The 21865-nt window shown below is 37.9% G+C and overlaps 1 non-coding gene across 1 annotated transcript; it reads left to right on the top strand.

Annotated features, from left to right (window-relative positions):
- The first annotated feature begins 9162 nt into the window (after positions 1–9162).
- On the top strand, positions 9163–9271 carry LOC112752284 (small nucleolar RNA R71). Its single transcript, XR_003176729.1, has one exon. It is a non-coding gene; the product is annotated as a small nucleolar RNA R71 (small nucleolar RNA).
- The last annotated feature ends 12594 nt before the right edge of the window (positions 9272–21865 follow it).

Raw genomic sequence — 21865 nt, 5'->3', positions numbered from 1 at the left:
TCTCTCTCTCTCTCTCTCTCTCTCTCTCTCTCTCTCTCTCTCTCTCTCTCTCTCTCTCTCTCTCTCTCTCTCTCTCTCTCTAATGGTGCCAATTTCCTTATTCCTTCCATTTTCCTTTTCATACGGGAGCCCTCTTTCATTCTTAGTTTCTACAACTGAAACAATCAAGAACACAAAACAAACACTAGTTCAGTTCATACTTATTACTTGATATATACTTTTGGTTGTGTTTGAGAGAGTGGTTTATAGAATAAGTGCTCACTATATAACCCAATTAGTGTTCGCCATTTCAACTCATCAATCAATGATCAATTCTCAATTCTCAATTCTTGATTACCCTTCGATTATAGAATTCGTCTTTGCTCTTTTCTGTGATTAGCCATGTCCAGTGCTGCTGGTCAAGTCATCAAGTGCAGAAGTTAGTCATCTACTTCATCATCAATAGATATAATCTAATGTGATCTTATTTGTACATTTAATTAGAGTTTTCAAAAAACTAAAAGGAGCTTCTGGATGTTAAGAATCCCAAAAGCAGTGACACCAACAACACAGCTTCTTTCCCTAGGTTTCTTTATTTTAATCTTATCCAAACAATATTTTCACTTTGAATATCGTGATTTTATTTATTTGCCTTTTTAAGATGAAGCCTTCAATTCATTCACATAGACTATTATAATATCTTAGCAGTCTTGATTCCACAATGTGTAAAAAGATTACAAACAAATAAAATTTTTGGATTTGATTTGATATCTCTAGATCTTGTTACAGGGGCTGGCGAGTTGTTAAGCTCTGTAATTTGTCTATTTTTTTTTTTTGAAAATGTGATGTAATTTAGTTTATATGACAAGTTAAATATGCTTTAGGTTTTGTTAACATTCAAGAAAATATTAGGGTATTTTGTTTTATCTAAGGCTGGCAACGGGTAGGGTAGAGTAGGGTTTAGATTCTACTTTAATTCTACTCGCGGGTTGAAAACTTTCTTAAAATTCTACTCTACCTTACTCGCGGGTTGAGAATCTCTCAACTCTAACCATACCCGCACCCTAAAGTTCTAAACCCTATCCTACCTGCAGAAACAAAAAAAAATTCAAATAAATGTAAAATTCAACCATTCCAAATTTCATACTGTTAGTCGAAATAATTACTTTCAAAAGATTAAACTTATGCGAAATGCTGGTGAAGGATCAGGAACGAAGTAGAGGCCAAAAAGACCCACGTGCAAACGTTAAGTGGAAATTATTTGACACGGACTCGATTTCAATACCTTGACAAATCGAGCAATTACTCGAATGAAGATTCGAATAGTTTTTCGAATGGAGAATCGAGCAGTTACACAAATAAGAAAGTTGAAGGCTTTCTCTGAGTTAGGAATTTGTTGGTAACGCTCATGGGCAAAAGAGCGAGAACAGTTACATAGGAATTTGCATACAAGGCAGCGTCGTGCAATTAATAGTCGGTTATGGAAGTGAGTTATAAATATTAGTAAGTTTTAAGAAATAGGTGTTGGAACTTTGCTTCAAAAAAAAACACAAAAATACTCACATCCCAGCGAATTACTGAGTCTGCGATCGAGTTTCTTTTCTGTAGGGTTCCTTCCATGTTTTTATCTTTTCAATTTACCTTTTCTGCAAAATTTACTTTTCAAGCAAATTTATCTTTCAAGCATTGTTTAATTTCCATGTCGAATTTACATTTCAGCACATTTAATTTCCGTGTCCAAAGTCCTTTGATTCAATCGAAGGCATCTTAATCGCTTTCTTTAAAATTCAATGCAAACCATTTCGATTTCAGTCAGTTTTACTTTTTGAATCCTTTATTTTTCACTTCTTTTAGTCTTTTGCACCTTTTGAACTTATTTCCTATCTTAATGCTCGTCTAATTCGAGGGCCTTTGATGCACTTATAGAAAACTGGTACCTGCAAAAGAGGAGTAAATTTCGCTCCCAGACCATCAGAATCGAACCACCATCGATTTGCTAAAAATCGACAAAACAAATTGGCACGCCCAGTGGGACAAGTTTAGACTGAAGTGTGTCAAAAGATTTTTGATGTCATTTGGTGTATGCAATTGAGAAGTGGAAGGATTATTCACATGGAGTGTCAAATGTGAATGGTGGTTCATCCACCAATGACAGCATACCAGTAACTGTGCAATCTTCGAACGTTACTTCACGTTCGGAAGGTTTGGTTGTAAGTGAAAGTACGGTGGTTACTAGCGTACAAACTGGAAATATTGGACGTAATATTCGTCCACGTGGTAACTTACCACCAGTCCAACCTCCAGTAACCACTGGTTGGCCTCCTTATGGCTTTCCTCCCGGTTATACTTCACCAGTGAGTGGTTTTGTTCCTCCTGTTTGTTTTGGGAGTGTAAATGGAGTAAATAATTCTCAAAACCCGCAACAACATTTCGACTTCTCTCTTGATTATAATGTGGGCTTTACATCGAATACTTCTAATTCCATAGCGGTATTTCGACAACATGTAGAGGAAAGTCATAATGATTTATTCAACTTATTGACTCAACAAATGACTACAATTCTAAATCCTATGATGGCTGATCACGAATCGAAATTCGAACGGCTTGCAAGGCAAGTTGAATGAATTGCTCGAATTGTTGATTATGATGAAGGTGAAAGGCATGACGTTAGGGGGAATAACGAAGGATTCGAAAATATATTTCAAAATAAAAATAATATTTTAAACAGAGAGAATCCTCAGATAATTCCCCGTGGTAAAAAATGCAGATGATGTTCTAGCCCGATTATGTGCTAATCATGGTGGTGAACGTTATCAAGTCACAAGAATTGTGGAAGAGGTACTCAATCTAGTTGGTTTGAATGTTGGTTTTATGAACCGACCCCATTTTGTGTCTGCTTTCCCTCAAGTTGTTCAGATGGCTGAAGTGTCAAGAGGAGTGAAAAATCTAAAAATAATTACAAAATTTGTAGGGGAAGTTGGAGAGTCAACTACTGAACACGTCGCTCGATATTTGGTCGAGATTGGAAACTTAGCCAAATGATGAGAATTTAAAATTGAAGTTTTTTCCTTCTTCGATAACAATGTAGAATCAGTTAGAAACTGTTTTTCATGCTCAATTTTACCGAGGGGAGTTGAATGTAGCAGTTACTGATCTAGTTGCTTTGAAACAAGAAGATGGTGAAACCATTGATGATTATATGATACTTTTCAAAAATGCTAGAAGTAGAAGTTATGTATCATTACCTGAGAGTGAAGTGGTGAAAATAGTAGTTATGGGGTTAGGATTTTATATGCGTCGACAACTGCTTAATGTGCATATATCTAACTTAACCCATTTGGCTGAAAGGGTTCGTCAGGTCGAACTTATGAGAAAGAAAAAGGAGAAATACAAGAATGAACAAAGGTTAAAAAGTAAACTTTTTACTCAAAAGGAGAAGGTTGCTTATGTGACCATGGAGTCCTCGGAAGAGGAGTTTGATCTCGAAGCAGAGGTTGATTTGGCTGAACTTAAGAAGGGTCTTTGGTGCACAGAAATCGTGACGGTTCCATTCCTTGGTAACGGCGCTGAAAACTTTATATGCACGTTCATAATCTTAATTCCTTGTCACAACTTTGCACAATTGACCAGCAAGTGCACTGGGTCGTCCAAGTAATAAACCTTACGTGAGTAAGGGTCGATCCCACGGAGATTGTCGGCTTGAAGTAAGCTATGGTCACCTTGTAAATCTCAGTCAGGCGGATTCAAATGGTTATAGAGTTTTAATAATTAAAAGATAAATAAAACATAAACTAGGATAGAGATACTTATGTAATTCATTGGTGAGAATTTCAGATCAGCGCATAGAGATGCTTTCGTTCCTCTGAACCTCTACTTTCCTGCTGTCTTCATCCAATCATTCCTACTCCTTTCCATGGCAAGCTTTATGTAGGGCATCACCGTTGTCAATGGCTACATCCCATCCTCTCTGTGAAAATGGTCCAATGCGCTGTCACTGCATGGCTAATCATCTGTCGGTTTTCGATCATACTGGAATAGGATTTACTATCCTTTTGCGTCTGTCACTACGCCCAGCACTCGCGAGTTTGAAGCTCGTCACAACCATCCCTTCCCAGATCCTACTCGAAATACCACAGACAAGGTTTAGACTTTCCGGATCTCAAGAATGGCCATCCATGGGTTCTAACTTATACCACGAAGATTCTAATATCTCAGACTCGGTCCTCTGTATTAGATATCTAAGAGATATTCATTCTAGCTTGTTTGCATGTAGAACGGGAGTATTTGTCAGGCACGCATTCATAAGTGAGAATGATGATGAGCGTCACATAATCATCACATTCATCATGTTCTTGGGTGCGAATGGATATCTTAGAATAGGAATAAGCTTGAATTGAATAGAAAAACAGTAGTACTTTGTATTAATTCATGAGGAACAGTAGAGCTCCACACCTTAATCTATGGTGTGTAGAAACTCTACCGTTTGAAAATACATAAGTGATAATGGTCCAGGCATGGCCAAATGGCCAGCCCCCATGAAAGTCTAAGATAGCATAAAAACTAATCAAAGATCCCTACAAAGATAGTAAAAAGTCCTATTTATACTAAACTAGTTACTAGGGTTTACAGAAATGAGTAAATGATGCAGAAATCCACTTCCGGGGCCCACTTGGTGTGTGCTTGGGCCGAGCATTGAGCTTTACACGTGTAGAGGTCTTTCTTGGAGTTGAACGCCAGTTTGTAACCTGTTTCTGGCGTTTAACTCCACTTTGCAACCTGTTTCTGGCGTTTGACTCCAGAATGCAGCATAGAACTGGCGTTCAACGCCAGTTTACGTCGTCTATCCTTAATCAAAGTATGAACTATTATATATTTCTGGAAATCCCTGGATGTTTACTTTCCAACGCAATTGAGAGCGCGCCATTTGGAGTTCTGTAGCTCCAGAAAATCTACTTTGAGTGCAGGGAGGTCAGAATCCAACAGCATCTGCAGTCCTTCTTCAACCTCTGAATCTGATTTTTGCTCGAGTCCCTCAATTTCAGCCAGAAATTACCTGAAATCACAGAAAAATACACAAACTCATAGCAAAATCCAGAAATGTTATTTTTATTTAAAAACTAATAAAAATATACTAAAAACTAACTAAATCATACTGAAAACTATGTAAAAACAATGCCAAAAAGCGTATAAATTATCCGCTCATCACAACACCAAACTTAAATTGTTGCTTGTCCCCAAGCAACTGAAAATCAAATAGGATAAAAAGAAGAGAATATACTATAAATTCTAAAATATCAATGAAACTTAGCTCCAATCAGATGAGCGGGACTTGTAGCTTTTTGCCTCTTGAATAGTTTTGGCATCACACTTTATCCATTGAGGTTCAGAATGATTGGCATCTATAGGAACTTAGAATTCAGATAGTGTTATTGATTCTCCTAGTTCAGTATATTGATTCTTGAACACAGCTACTTTATGAGTCTTGGCCGTGGCCCTAAGCACTTTGTTTTCCAGTATTACCACCGGATACATAAATGCCACAGACACATAACTGGGTGAACCTTTTCAGATTGTGACTCAGCTTTGCTAAAGTCCCCAATTAGAGGTGTCCAGGGTTCTTAAGCACACTCTTCTTTTTGCTTTTGACCTTGACTTTAACCGCTCAGTCTCAAGTTTTCACTTGACACATTCACGCCACAAGCACATGGTTAGGGACAGCTTGGTTTAGCCGCTTAGGCCAGGATTTTATTCCTTTAGGCCCTCCTATCCACTGATGCTCAAAGCCTTGGATCCTTTTTATTTACCCTTGCCTTTTAGTTTTAAGGGCTATTGGCTTTTTGCTCTTGCCTTTTGGTTTAAAGAGCTTTTGGCTTTTTCTGCTTGCTTTTTCTTTTTCTTTTTCTCTCTTTTTTTCCACATTTTTTTTCTTTTTTTCTTTTTTTTTTCTGCAAGCTTTTGTATTCACTGCTTTTTCTTGCTTCAAGAATCATTTTTATGATTTTTCAGATTATCAAATAACATGTCTCCTTTTCATCATTCTTTCAAGAGCCAACATATTTAACATTCATAAACAACAACTTCAAAAGACATATGCACTGTTCAAGCATTCATTTAGAAAACAAAAAATGTTGTCACCACATCAAAATAATTAAACTAGTTTCAATGATGAATTCGAAACCATGTACTTCTTGTTCTTTTGTAATTAAAACATTTTTCATTCAAGGGAGGTGATGGATTCATATTCATAACTTTAAGGAATAGACACTTAGACACTAATGATCATGTAATAAGACACAAATATAAATAAACATAAAGCTCAAAAATTGAAAAACAGGAAAATAAATAGACAAGGAGATTAAGGAATGAGTCCACCTTAATGAGGGTGGCGTCTTCCTCTTCTTGAAGAACCAATGGTGCTTTTGAGCTCCTCTATGTCTCTTCCTTGTCTTTGTTGCTCCTCCCTCATAGCTCTTTGATCTTCTCTAATTTTATGGAGGATAATGGAGTGCTCTTGGTGCTCCACCCTTAGTTGTCCCATGTTGGAACTTAATTCTCCTAGGGAAGTGTTGATTTGTTCCCAATAGTTTTGTGGAGGGAAGTACATCCCTTGAGGCATCTCAGGGATTTCATGGTGAGGAATCTCCTCATGCTCATGTTGAGGTCCATGATCTCTTGTTTGCTCCATCCTTTTCTTAGTGATGGGCTTATCCTCTTCAATGAGGATATCTCTAGCCTTAGGTGCCATAAATGGTTATGGAAAAACAAAAAGCAATGCTTTTACCACACCAAACTTAAAATATTTGCTCGTCCTCGAGCAAAAGAAGAAAGAAGTGAGTAGAAGAAGAAGAAAATGGAGGAGATGGAGGTGTTTGAATGGTTCGGTCAAGGGGGTTTTAGGTGGTGATGATGTGTGAAAAGGAAGGAGTGATGGTTTGAATTTGAGTGGGTGGGTGTATGATGGTTTTGGAAGAGTAATGGAGGTAATTGGTGAAGGGTATTTGTGGAAGAGAGTTATGAAAAGGTGTGAAAAGGAGAGAAAAAGTGGTGGGGATCCTGTGGGGTTCCACAGATCTAGTGGGGCCAAGGACTTGACATCCCTGCTCCAATTAGGCGTGTAAAATGCCCTTGCTGTGCAATCCCGGCGTTTAACGCCAGACTGCTGCCTGTTTCTGGCGTTTAACGGCAGGTAGATGCTTGTTTCTGGCGTTAAACGCCAGCTTGGTGCCTGTTGCTGGCGTTAAACGCCAGACAGATGCTTGTTTCTGGCGTTTAAACGTCAGACTGCTCTCCTCCAGGGTGTGCTGTTTCTTCTGCTATTTTTTATTTTGTTTTTGATTTTTCAGTAGTTTTTGTGACTTCACATGATCATCAACCTAAAGAAAACAGAAAATAACAATAGAAAATAAATAAATATAATTAGATAACATTTTGTTGCCTCCCAACAAGCGCTTCTTTAATGTCAATAGCTTGACAGTGAGCTCTCATGGAGCCTCACAGATGTTCAGAGCAAGGTTGGAACCTCCCAACACCAAACTTAGAGTTTGAATGTGGGGGTTTAACACCAAACTTAGAGTTTGGTTGTGGCCTCCCATCACCAAACTTAGAGTTTGACTGTGGGGGCTTTGGTTGACTCCGCAGTGAGAGAAGCTTTTCATGCTTCCTCTCCATGGTTACAGAAGGAGATCCTTGAGTTTTAAACACAAGGTTGTCCTCATTTAGTTGAAGGATCAATTCTCCTCTGTCCACATCAATCACAGCTCTTGCTGTGGCTAGGAAGGGTCTTCCAAGGATGATGGATTCATCCTCATCCTTCCCAGTGTCTAGGATTATGAAATCAGCAGAGATGTAAAGGCCTTTAACCTTTACTAGCACGTCCTCTACTTGTCCATAAGCCTGTTTTCTTGAGTTGTCTGCCATCTCTAATGAGATCCTGACAGCTTGCACCTCAAAGATTCCCAGTTTCTCCATTACAGAGAGTGGCATGAGGTTTATCCCTGACCCAAGGTCACATAGAGCTTTCTCAAAGGTCATGGTGCCTATGGTACAAGGTATTAAGAACTTTCCAGGATCCTGTTTCTTCTGAGGCAATTTCAGTTGATCCAGATCACTCAGTTCATTGATGAGCAAGGGAGGTTCATCTTCCCAAGTCTCATTACCAAATAATTTGGCATTCAGCTTCATGATTGCACTAAGGTACTTGGCAACTTGCTCTTCAGTAACATCTTCATTCTCTTCAGAAGAAGAATACTCATCAGAGCTCATGAATGGCATAAGGAGGTTCAAAGGAATCTCTATGGTCTCTAGATGAGCCTCAGATTCCTTTGGTTCCTCAGAGGGAAACTCCTTGTTGATCACTGGACGTCCCAGGAGGTCTTCCTCACTGGGATTCACGTCCTCTCCCTCCCTTGTAGGTTCGGCCATGATGGTTAAATCAATGGCCTTGCACTCTCTTTTTGGATTCTCTTCTGTATTGCTTGGGAGAGTACTAGGAGGAGTTTCAGTGACTCTTTTACTCAGCTGGCCCACTTGTGCCTCCAAATTCCTAATGGAGGACCATGTTTCATTCATGAAACTTACAGTGGCCTTAGATAGATCAGAGACTATATTTGCTAAGCTAGATGGATTCTGCTCAGAACTCTCTGTCTGTTGCTGAGTGGATGATGGAAAAGGCTTGCTATTGCTAAACATGTTTCTTCCACCATTATTAAAGCCTTGTTGAGGCTTTTGTTGATCCTTCCATGAGAAATTCGGATGATTTCTCCATGAGGGATTATAGGTGTTTCCATAGGGTTCACCCATGTAATTCACCTCTGCTATTGTAGGGTTCTCAGGATCATAAGCTTCTTCTTCAGAAGATGCCTCTTTAGTACTGTTGGATGATTCCTTCAATCCATTCAGACTCTGAGAGATCATATTGACTTGCTGAGTCAATATTTTATTCTGAGCCAATATGGCATTCAGAGTATCAATTTCAAGAACTCCCTTCCTCATAGGCGTCCCATTACTCACAGGATTCCTTTCAGAAGTGTACATGAACTGGTTATTTGCAACCATGTCAATGAGTTCTTGAGCTTTTGCAGGCGTTTTCTTTAGGTGAATGGATCCACCTGCAGAATGGTCCAGTGACATCTTTGATAGCTCAGACAGACCATCATAGAATATATCCAGGATGGTCCATTCTGAAAGCATATCAGAAGGACACTTTTTTTGTCAGTTCCTTGTATCTCTCCCAAGCTTCATAGAGGGATTCACCTTCCTTTTGTCTGAAGGTTTGAACATCCACTCTAAGCTTACTAAGCTTTTGGGGAGGAAAGAACTTGGCTAAGAAAGCCGTGACCAGCTTATCCCAAGAGTTCAGGCTGTCTTTAGGTTGAGAGTCCAACCATACTCTAGCTCTGTCTCTTATAGCAAACGGGAAAAGCATAAGCCTGTAGACCTCGGGATCAACCCCATTGGTCTTAACAGTATCACAGATCTGCAAGAATTCAGTTAAGAACTGAAAAGGATCTTCTGATGGAAGTCCATGAAACTTGCAATTCTGTTGCATCAGAGAAACTAATTGAGGCTTAAGCTCAAAATTGTTTGCTCCAATGGCAGGGATTGAGATGCTTCTTCCATGTAAATTGGAATTTGGTGCAGTAAAGTCACCAAGCATCTTCCTTGCATTGTTATTATTTTCGGCCATGTCTCCTTCTTTTTCAAAAATTTCTGTCAGATTTTCTCCAGAGAGTTATGCTTTAGCTTCCCTTAGCTTCCTCTTCAGAGTCCTTTCAGGTTCAGGATCAGCTTCAACAAGAATGTTCTTATCCTTGTTCCTGCTCATATGAAAAAGAAGAAAACAGAAAAGAAAATATAGAATCCTCTATATCACAGTATAGAGATTCCTTTATGTGAGTGGAAGAAGATAAGAATAGAAGAAGAGAAATTCGAACACCATGAGAAAGAGAGGGTTCGAATTTTGAGATGAAGAGAAATGTTAGCAAATAAATAAATAAATAAATAAATAAATAGAAGGAGATGAGAGAGAGGGAATTTCGAAAATTAATTAAATTAAAATTAAAATTTAAAGTTAAATTTTGAAAATTAAAATTGAAATCAAATTAAATTAAAAATTAAAATAATTAGTTAAATAAAAGAAAAGGAATTTTGAAAAAGAGGGAAAGGATTTTCGAAAATTAGAAAGAGAGAGTTAGTTAGGTAGTTTTGAAAAAGATATGATTGAAACAAAAAGATAAGATTGATTGAAAAAGATTTGAAAATTAATTTTGAAAAGATAAGAAGTTAGAAAAGATTTTGAAATTGATTTTGAAAAAGATGTGATTGAAACTTATTTTGAAAAAAAAAGATTTGAAAAAGAAATTTAAAAAGATTTTATTTTAAAAATTAAAGTTGATTACTTGACTAACAAGAAACTAAAAAGATATGATTTAAAAATTAAAGGTTGAACCTTTCTTAAGAGGCAAGTAACAAACTTTTAAAATTTTTGAATCAATCACATTAATTGTTAGCATTAACTTTGAAAATATGAAATAGAAATAAGAAAAAGATTTTGAAAATCAAATTGAAATTTTCGAAATTATGAAAGAAAAAGTGAAAAAGATTTGATTTTTGAAAAAGATAGAATTTTTAAATTGAAAATTTGATTTGACTCATAAGAAACAACTAAATTTTAAAAATTTTTTGAAAAAGTCAACTCAAATTTTCGAATTTTATGAGAGAAAAAAGGGAAAGATATTTTTTGATTTTTGAATTTTTAATGATGAAAGAGAAAAACATCAAAAAGACTCAATGCATGAAAATTTTGGATCAAAACATGTGATGCATGCAAGAACACTATGAATGTCAAGATGAACACCAAGAACACTTTGAAGATCAAGATGAACATCAAGACTTATTTTTGAAAAATTTTCTAGAAAAGAAAACATGCAAGACACCAAACTTAGAAATTTTTAATTTTTTAGACACTAACAAATTGAAAATGCATATGAAAAATAAGAAAAGATACAAAACAAGAAAATATGAAGATCAAACAAGAAGACTGGCCAAGAACGACTTGAAGATCATGAAGAATGCAATGCATGAAATTTTCGAAAATAATTTTTAGAAATTAAAAAGATGCAATTGACACCAAACTTAAGACTTGACTCTAGACTCAAACAAGAAACACAAAATATTTTTGGTTTTATGATTTTATTAAATTTTTTTTTTGATTTTTCGAAAATTTATTTTAAGAAAAACGAAAACAAAGAAAAAATTTTTGAAAAAGTTTTTGAAAACCAAATAAAAGTTGAAACAAGAAGAAAATTACCTAATTTGAGCAACAAGATGAACCGTCAGTTGTCCAAACTCGAACAATCCACGGCAACGGCACCAAAAACTTGGTGCACAGAAATCGTGACGGTTCCATTCCTTGGTAACGGCGCTGAAAACTTTATACGCACATTCATAATCTTAATTCTTTGTCACAACTTCGCACAACTGACCAGCAAGTGCACTGGGTCGTCCAAGTAATAAACCTTACGTGAGTAAGGGTCGATCCCACGGAGATTGTCGGCTTGAAGCAAGCTATGGTCACCTTGTAAATCTCAGTCAGGCGGATTCAAATGGTTATAGAGTTTTAATAATTAAAAGATAAATAAAACATAAACTAGGATAAAGATACTTATGTAATTCATTGGTGAGAATTTCAGATCAGCGCATAGAGATGCTTTCGTTCCTCTGAACCTCTGCTTTCCTGCTGTCTTCATCCAATCATTCCTACTCCTTTCCATGGCAAGCTTTATGTAGGGCATCACCGTTGTCAATGGCTACATCCCATCCTCTCTGTGAAAATGGTCCAATGCGCTGTCACTGCATGGCTAATCATCTGTCGGTTTTCGATCATACTGGAATAGGATATACTATCCTTTTGTGTCTGTCACTATGCCCAGCACTCGCGAGTTTGAAGCTCGTCACAGCCATCCCTTCCCAGATCCTACTCGGAATACCACAGACAAGGTTTAGACTTTTCGGATCTCAAGAATGGCCATCCATGGGTTCTAACTTATACCACGAAGATTCTAATATCTCGGACTCGGTCCTCTGTATTAGATATCTAAGAGATATTCATTCTAGCTTGTTTGCATGTAGAACGGGAGTGTTTGTCAAGCACGCGTTCATAAGTGAGAATGATGATGAGCGTCACATAATCATCACATTCATCATGTTCTTGGGTGCGAATGGATATCTTAGAATAGGAATAAGCTTGAATTGAATAGAAAAACAGTAGCACTTTGTATTAATTCATGAGGAACAGCAGAGCTCCACACCTTAATCTATGGTGTGTAGAAACTCTACCATTTGAAAATACATAAGTGATAATGGTCCAGGCATGGCCGAATGGCCAGCCCCCATGAAAGTCTAAGATAGCATAAAAACTAATCAAAGATCCCTACAAAGATAGTAAAAAGTCCTATTTATACTAAACTAGTTACTAGGGTTTACAAAAATGAGTAAATGATGCAGAAATCCACTTCCGGGGCCCACTTGGTGTGTGCTTGGGCTGAGCATTGAGCTTTACACATGTAGAGGTCTTTCTTGAAGTTGAACGCCAGTTTGTAACCTGTTTCTGGCGTTTAACTCCACTTTGCAACCTGTTTCTGGCATTTGACTCCAGAATGCAGCATGGAACTGGCGTTCAACGCCAGTTTATGTTGTCTATCCTTAATCAAAGTATGGACTATTATATATTTCTGGAAATCCCTAGATGTCTACATTCCAACGCAATTGAGAACGGGCCATTTGGAGTTCTGTAGCTCCAGAAAATCCACTTTGAGTGCAGGGAGGTCAGAATCCGACAGCATCTGCAGTCCTTCTTCAACCTCTAAATCTGAGTTTTGCTCGAGACCCTCAATTTCAGCTAGAAATTACCTGAAATCACAGAAAAATACACAAACTCATTGTAAAGTCCAAAAATGTGATTTTTATTTAAAAACTAATAAAAATATACTAAAAACTAACTAAATCATACTGAAAACTATGTAAAAACAATGCCAAAAAGCGTATAAATTATCCGCTCATCAGTCCCCCATATGTTTTCTCCTTACTTAAAAAGCTCCCTAGTAGTGAAAAGTCAAATGATTCAAAACTAAAGAGTGGAAAGAAGTATAGTTTTGATATCTCAAAATCTTATCAGATTTTCGATGTGTTGCTTAAAGATAAATAGTAGATTCTACCTGAGGGTAGAACTTTACTTTCAGTAAAAGATTTAAAAGGAAGACCTTATTGTAAATTTCACCAAGCAACTAGTCATTCTAGTAACAGTTGTGTTCATTTCAGGGACTTGATTCAAGAGGCCATTATGGAAGGACGTTTGAAGTTTGATGATGGGAAGAAAGAGTTGAAAGTTGATGCAGATCCTTTCGATGTTGAAGCTGGTTTTGTTGAACCACATTTTGGAGTAAATATGGTTGGAATGTCTTATAATTTTGATGTGGCTCTAGTGATTTTGAGTCACAAGTCCGATCAGTATATCCTCGAGCAGGGGATGGTTTGTTAGATTTCTTGGTGCAGCAAAAGATCAAAGATCGAGACGTATCTCTGTGTCCTCGATGTAATGCTGTATTTGACATTGAGGTTGCGGCAATTTTTGAAAAAGAAATGATGAAGATAGAATTGCCTCATAGAGAGGAGCAGGCTCGTCAGAGGCAACCAATTTGGCGAGTAGAGGGACAAAGTTCCAAGGCTCCTTAGCAGAATGCTGTCACACTGATGAGCCGTTCTCAGGCTATAGGTGTCCATTGGATTCGAAATTGTCAAGAATTCCAGAATCGAGATGCTCAGTATTGGTGGAACCCACAGTGGGGACATCGAGGGCCTCCTCAAAACCAATATCCCTATCAACGTGGTCGGGCCAGAGGGTACCCGAGGGTTAGAGGAAGAAGAAGTTTACCTCAGAATAAGAAGCCTCAGTCTGACAAAGGCAAGGGGGCAACGCCTTCGGTGCACTCCTGAATAGTTTTTTCCTCTGATAGGGAAACATGCCCAAAGGGTATTCCTTCCCCTGCAAAGTTGTATAAAGGCAAGGCAGAGCTCATACTCCAGGGGCTGACAAAGACAAGGATGTTGACTTGGATGAAGAGTATTTCGAGGAAGGAGATGATGAAATACATGGTTGGAACTATTTCAATTATTCCAACTGAATACTTGGGTGAGTATGAAGGCGACCCTTAAGAAGATTACGACATGGATGCTGAAGAAGCTTTTTCTTTTATCCGATATGAGGATGAACCAGGGTATTTTCTGAGGCCTTCTGAAAAACAAAAATCTCATCTTCGCCCACTTCATATCACTACTACTTTAAGTGGAATTAAAGTAAATAAAGTTTTAATTGATGGTAGGGCAGCAATAAGTCTCTTACCAGAGAGGATGCTAATGAAAGTTGGTAAGCATCATGATGATTTGGTTCCCACCAACATTGCTGTGACAGACTTTAGTGGTGCTTCTACTCCTGCGAAAGGTCTGGTTACTTTGGGGGTGAAAGTGGGATCTTCTGAGCAAAATACTATTTTTGTGATGGTGCCTTTGAGGGCAAGTTATAATGCTTTACTGGGCTGAGACTGGATTCACGGAGTTGGAGCTGTCCCATCTACTGTGCATCAAAGTGTCCTCCTTTGGACAAAGGATGGAAAGCCTGAAATTGTTAAGACTTATTCAATTTGTATGTTGAGCAGCTACATGTCGATTTTAGGGTATATAGTCCGAAATTGAAGCCTTTAAATGTTGACAGGGTGTTAAATTCTTATAACTGTGAGGGCTGCTATTTGTCTTCAGAAGGCCTGACGGTGAAACTGCGCCATCCACATCTTACTGTTTCTCCAACTGGTTGGGATTGTTCATCTTAGAATGGATCCGAGGTGTTATTCGATGGAACATGCTCAAGATGTTTTGGATTACCTGGTAATTTTAAATAATTATATAAGTAATTTTCCTTCAGTAGAGAATAAAATTGGTTCTTCTGATGAAGTTGAATCATTTAGAAATGTAATTTCTTTTTTTAGTAGCAAGAGTTCGATGTCTTCAATCGAATTTAGTCATGGTTTAACTTTTTCTTCATTATGTAGTTCAAATGATATTATTAGTCATACTGCTGATAAAATAGCAAAAGTTCATTGTATTGAAAATGAAGTTGTTGTTAACCCAACAAATGATCGAGTTCATTCTGTTTATAATGAATTTGATGATTTCTCTTTCGATTGCATCTATGATTTAGAACCTTTGGGTTTTGAAAAATATTCAGTAAAAGAAGAGGATCATTTAACAGGGTTTGAATCTCAAGATCCTTTAGAAGAAATTAATTTGGGATCTATTGATGATGTTCGAATCACTTATATCTGTAAGAATCTTGCGGATCCTTTTCGAACTCAACTTTTCTATCTTTTACATGAATTTAAAGACTGTTTTACTTGGGATTATCATGAGATGCCTGGTCTCGATTGTTCTCTTGTAGAGCATCGATTAGCATTGAAACCAAATGCTCAACCTGTGAAGCAAACTCCCCGACGTTTTGCTCCAGAAATCAATCAAAAGATTAAAGAAGAAATAGAGTGGTTGATTAAAACCAAATTTATTCAAACCACACGTTATATTGAATGGGTTTCGAATATTGTTCCCGTAATGAAGAAAAATAAAAAATTAAGGGTGTGCATTGATTTTAGAGATCTGAATAATGCTACCCCGAAGGATGAGTAGTTCATGCCAATCGCAGATATGTTAATCGATTCTGCAGTGAAAAATGAAATTTTAAGTTTTATGGACGGTTATTCAGGATATAACTAAATCTTCATTGCAGAAGATGATGTGTCCAAAACTGCTTTCCGTTGTCTCGGGGCATTAGGCACTTATGAGTGGGTGGTTATGCCTTTTGGTTTGAAAAATGCTGGTGCAACTTACCAGCGAGCAATGAATGCCATATTCCATGAGTATATTAGGAGATTTATGGAAGTGTATATCGATGATGTTATGGTCAAATCGATTTCAGAGGAAAGTGTTTGTTACTATGCGAAAAAAAAAATGATTAAAAATGAATCTTTTGAAATGTGCCTTCGGTGTGTCGGTTGGGAACTTCCTAGGTTTCGTTGTTCATAAAAAAGGGATTGTAATCGATAAGAGCAAGGCTGTTCCAATACTAGTATTGTCTTCGCCTAAATCGAAAAAAGAAGTGTAATCGTTCCTGGGAAAAGTAAATTATCTTCGAAGGTTTATTTTGAATCTTTCTGATCAAACTCGAGTGTTTGCGCCTTTAGTAAAACTAAAGAATGATTCATAGTTCGAATGGACACATGAGCATCAACATTCATTTGAGTCGATAAAGGCATATTTATCTAAGGCTCCAATAATGGCGAGTGTTCATCCACATGAGCCTTTGAAACTGTACATTGTAGCATGCACAAACACAATTGGGTGTATGCTAGCCCAAGATGATGAGAATGGGCATGAACAGGTAATTTATTACCTTAGTCGCATTTTGACTGATATTGAAGCCAGGTATTCCCCAATAGAAAGATTGTGTTTATCCCTATACTATGCATGCATGAAATTAAAGTGTTACATGGTAGCTAAATCAGTGAAAGTTGTGGCACAAACTGATCTTTTCAAATATATGTTGAGTTTTCCAACGTTACGAGGTCGTTTAGGGAAATAGATGCTAGCTTTGACAGAATTTGATTTGTAATATGTCCCAACAAAAGCTGTGAAAGGTCAGGTCATTGTAGAGTTTTGAGTTGATAATTCAAATAATCTGAAATACCAGGGGGCAAATGTACTCGACATTAAAGTCGATTATTGGAAGTTATATTATGATAGGTCGAAGCACAAGGATGGTGCAGGGGTAGAAATTCTCATTATCTCGCCAGAAGGGATTCCATCAGAATTCCTGTTCGATCTAAAATATCCTTGCTCGAATAATATGACAGAGTATGAAGCTTTAATTTTGGGCCTTGAAATCTTGATCGGAAAAGGGGCTTTGGAAGTCCAAATCCTAGGGGATTCTCAGTTAGTCCTGAAACAGTTATCGAAGGAGTTCAAATGTAATAATGAGAAGTTACAAAATTATTTGGCAACGGCTTGGGAGTTGTTAACTTCTTTTTCCCCGGTTCATATTCCAAGGATCAAGAATGAGATCGACAATGAGTTAGCCCAAATTGCTTCAAGATATAGAATCGGCCCAAAAATATTAAGAAAATTGGCCAGTATTCATCAAATTTTGGTGCCTGCGGATGAAAGGGAAGCTTTGTGTGTAGGCAAATGGGAAGATGATGATTGGAGGAAGCCCATTGCTGAGTATTTAAAGAATCCTAGCATTCCAGTCGATAGAAAGATAAAATTGTGAGCAATGAATTTTTTCTTGATGGCTGATGAGTTGTATAAGAAAGGAATCGACTGGAGTCTTTCGAGATGTCTAAGTCAAGATGATAAAGACATTGCTCTAGGAGAAGTCCATAAAGGCATATGTGATGCTCATCAGGATGGGATAAAAATGAAATGGGAAATCATGTCTATTGGCCCTCCATGATCAAAGATTGTATCGAATACGCAAAGGCGTGTCAACAATGTCAAAGGCATGGGTCGATACAACAGATCCCAGCGTCTGAGTTGCATTTGATTATTAAGCCATAGCCATTTAGAGGTTGGGCTCTGGATCTTATTGGATTGATTCACCCCTTCATCGAAATAGGATAAATTTATTTTGGTAGTAATAGATTATTTTACAAATGGGTCGAAGCAGTTCCTTTGGTGGAGGCTGGGCAAAATGAGATAATAGATTTTATTGAAGAACATATTATTCATCAATTTGGGATTCCTCAGACACTGAGTATTGGACAAGGAACTATGTTTACTGGTCAACGAATAAAAGGTTTTGCTGCTTCAAGAAACATTAATATGGTTACTTCGACCCCCTATTATGCACAGGCCAACGGGCAAGTTGAGGCAGCGAATAAAATTTTCATAGGATTGGTCAAAAAACAAATCAGAAGTAGACCCCGAACTTGGCATGAAACGTTAAGTCAAGTACTGTGGCCTTATCGAAATTCACCAAGAGGGTCGACAGGTACGTCGCCTTATAAATTAGTATATGGCCATGATGCAGTGCTACCATTGGAAATCAATCCTAATACTTTGAGGGTGTCAAAGCAAGATGATTTGCCAGTCGATGATTATTGGAATGCAATGTTTGATGAGTTGAATGAATTAGACTCAGAGCGAATATTGGCATCTGAAAACATAATTCGGCAAAAAGAAAGTGTTGCTCAAAATTACAATCATCGAATAAAAGAAAAATACTTCAGTATAGGTGAGTTGGTTTTGAAAGTTATTTTGCCAATTGAAAAGAAATTTAGAGTTTTTGGTAAATGGTCCCATACTTGGGAAAGCCCTTTCCAAGCGATTGTATTATATTCTGGAAATGCATATCAAATCTAGAAATATAATCAATTCAATAAATGGAAAGTATTTGAAGCAAAATCATTGTTTGCTAAATTAGGATTGAAATGCATAAGTCTAAAGGTAAAAAGAGAAAGTCATTACAAGTACTAAATCATCACAAATATTGAATTTTAAGGTGAAAAAATGTAAGGTGCCATAAGCTCTGCTAAGTTTGTGTGTAATTTAACCATTTTACTGTCCAGAGCTGAAAGTGTTTCGACTTGCTTATATTCTTCATGTTGGGCCTTATCAATTTGCTTCTCAGATTCTTCTTGTTTGGCCTCAATAGAATAGATTTTTTGCACAAGCTTTTCTTATTCATGCTGGACAGCGGCTAGAGGTGTAGCTATATCAGCTTTCCTCTTTCAGATTTTGGCAAGTCTCTCATTAACTTGGGCCAATTCTACTTCAAGTTCTCTTTCTTCTTTATCATAATGAGCTTGAGCAGAAAAGTCCTGAGAGATTCTTAAGTCGAATTCCTCACGGGAAGCTTTAATTGGCTGGAGAGCTGCAGTATAGCTTTCTGATTCATATCTGATATTAGCTACTTTGTCTTTGATCTCTTGTAGCTTTTCTTGGGTAGTTACACTTCTGTTGGCAACTTTTATGAAGTGGTTGACTATAGCAGAGTATTGGGATGGAACCTGAAGTTCAAAAGATGAACTTAAGACATCAGACAGAAGCGAGTTCAGGGCTACATCATTCATCCATTCAATGGGTGGATGGTCCAGGAGCTTGAGAAGTGACAAAGTTGTTCTCGCACATTAACATTTAGTTCGGATGGGAGATTGGATGTAGAAGGACCTATAAGTGCAGGAATAGAAATGAGCACTTTATCCTCCTAAACAGCTTGATTCAGGATGGTGACCAATGTAACTAGGTCAGCATTTGTAGATTCAGTAAACATACCTAGATCTTCATATCCCAAACCCGGAGAAGTTTGAAGTTCAGCATGATTGAATGGAGTGGAAGTTCTCTGTGGTAAAGGAATGGTTTCTGGAATTCGAGATAGAGAATCCGAATCAGAGACAATAGTTTCAGGGATTGAGTCAGAATCAGGGGCCACCTGAAATTCAGTAGAGGTTTCAGCTTGGTTTGGTGGAGAAGCATGTCCAATATTTAAAGTTTGTATTGGAGAATGATGGGCATGCTCCTCTGTTAAATCAACTATTTATGTCCTAGTTGAAATTGGAGGAGCTACCTAGAGAGGTTCAGCAGATACAATGGTATGAATTGATGAATGAGATGCTGCTTGTCCTAAACCTTGTTGATGTTGTTGAGGTGGTTGCTTAGGTGCAAGAGATGAAGTGATTGATTGAGCAGCAGTAACATGCTGAAATACAACATACATGAGTCGAGATTTATTTTGATTGAATCGAGATATATTTGAAAACAATATAATGTTATCGGAACGGGTATTTTTCTTCGAATCAGTTGAGAGCCCGAATCCAAATCAATTGTATCGTCTAAATGTGAGCATGTAGCAAAGAGATTTTGGATGGATGGCTCATTGTCATCAGAAGAGCTCTCACTTGATGGTTGCAACTGTAACTGATGAAAGATCGAAAATCAAGAGGATTGCAAGTTGATGTGGTTTTTGAAGAATTTCAGTTTAAATATATATGTATAAGTAAAGAGTAATTACCCTTTTGGAAGTCCTTGAAGGAGTTCGTCGACTCTTCTTTGGCGGTTGTCGTGAAGAAGCTATAGCTTCGACTTTCCTTTTCGGAGGCCTCTTGGGAGAGCCTTCAGCAGCAGGGACCACTTGGACAACAGAACACTTGATCTCTTCTAAAGTACGACTATACTTAGAATAGTAGGTGGTCCACCAATCGAAGCAAGATTTTGTAATGTATGAGTATCGATCGTAAACAAGATGATTATAACCCTCTATTTGTTGTTGATTCTTCGAGAGGCAAATGTCAAGCTCTTTTTTCGAAGCCAAAGCAATATGGCAAAAAGGTTTGCTGTTTCTAGGAAGTGGAGTCGGGATAGCTTGTGAGAAGCTTAGTTGTCTGGCTGCGTAGTGAGGGGCATTCAGAGTGGCTTTAAAGCATTCATTTTTGTGTTGGGGTAGCTCTGTGGGAATCACTTGCACAGCTAGTAGATTCGCCCAACTCCTATTGGCAAGTTCACTCCCTTCGGTGTCATTGGGGAAGAGGAGACGTTCGAGCCAGGTAGGGCCACAATTTCAGTACAAAAAAAGGTGAAATTGAGGTCCTCATTGTGAAAATTTTTACAGGAATGGAAAAGGGAAAAAACAGCCCAAAATTGGTCTTCATCCGATTGAGCTTCTGGAAAATTTGGCTTGAAATTAGCCAATCGAAAGCCTTCAATGTGCTGTTTGTTCGAACCGCCACTTCCAGGCTTTTTCATGTACTTCTCAAAAATGGCATTGAGCCAAAGCTGGAGAAGCCAGAGAGGGCCCCCCGTACTGATCAAATAATTGTTTCGAAGACAATTAACGAACTGGCCAAGTTCTTCGAAATATGCCCTAGAAGTAGCTTGGCCAAGTTGAGGTTGTTTCCTTCATGAAGTAGGGCGGCAAGAGGAAGAAAAAGCTTTTGCATTTGAACACTTCGAGAGCAGAAGATAATTGCGTTTAGCCAATAGAACAGAAAGGCCACATGTTCATCATCTGTAACAGGGCTACCCTCCGCGCCATATGATGAGCAATGAAATCACTGTAGGAAGTCGTGGGGGCAATGTTGTATTGTTGCTTATGTTGCATATCGAAGGTGAAATCTGGAGGACTAAACCATAATATTGCAGATCCAGAGAGTGTAAAAAGAAATGCTTTTCTTCATATTGCATCCTCCACCCCTTTTAGATTCATCTAGACTTCAAAGGCTGTCAAATGTTCTTACAGCTTAGTGATCCCCTCAAACTTAATATCAATGAACTTGTCAAAATTCTTTGGTAATTGGTGCACAAAATTGTGATCTTTGGTAATGGCTCCAAAAACTTGGTGCTCTAATTTCAATTCATAAATTGTCACAACTTCGATACAACTAACCAGCAAGTGCACTGGGTCGTCCAAGTAATAAACCTTACGTGATTAAGGGTCGATCCCACGGAGATTGTTGGTATGAAGCAAGCTATGGTCACCTTGTAAATCTCAGTCAGGCAGATATAAAATAGTAATGGGGTTTTCGAAATTAAATAATAAAAGAGGGATAGAAATACTTATGTAGATCATTGGTGAGAGTTTCAGATAAGCGTGCAGAGATGCTTTCGTTCCTCTGAACCCCTGCTTTCCTGCTGCCTTCATCCAATCAGTCTTACTCCTTTCTATGGCTGGCTTTATGCAAGGGCATCACCGTTGTCAGTGGCTACATCCCCTCCTCTTGTGAAAATGGTCCAAGATGCCCTGTCACGGCACGGCTAATCATCTGAGGTTTCCGATCATGCTGGAATAGGATTC

The sequence above is a fragment of the Arachis hypogaea genome, chromosome 15 (assembly GCF_003086295.3).
Source record: "Arachis hypogaea cultivar Tifrunner chromosome 15, arahy.Tifrunner.gnm2.J5K5, whole genome shotgun sequence".
NCBI lineage: Eukaryota > Viridiplantae > Streptophyta > Magnoliopsida > Fabales > Fabaceae > Arachis > Arachis hypogaea.
This window is presented reverse-complemented; position numbering and strand designations above follow the sequence as displayed.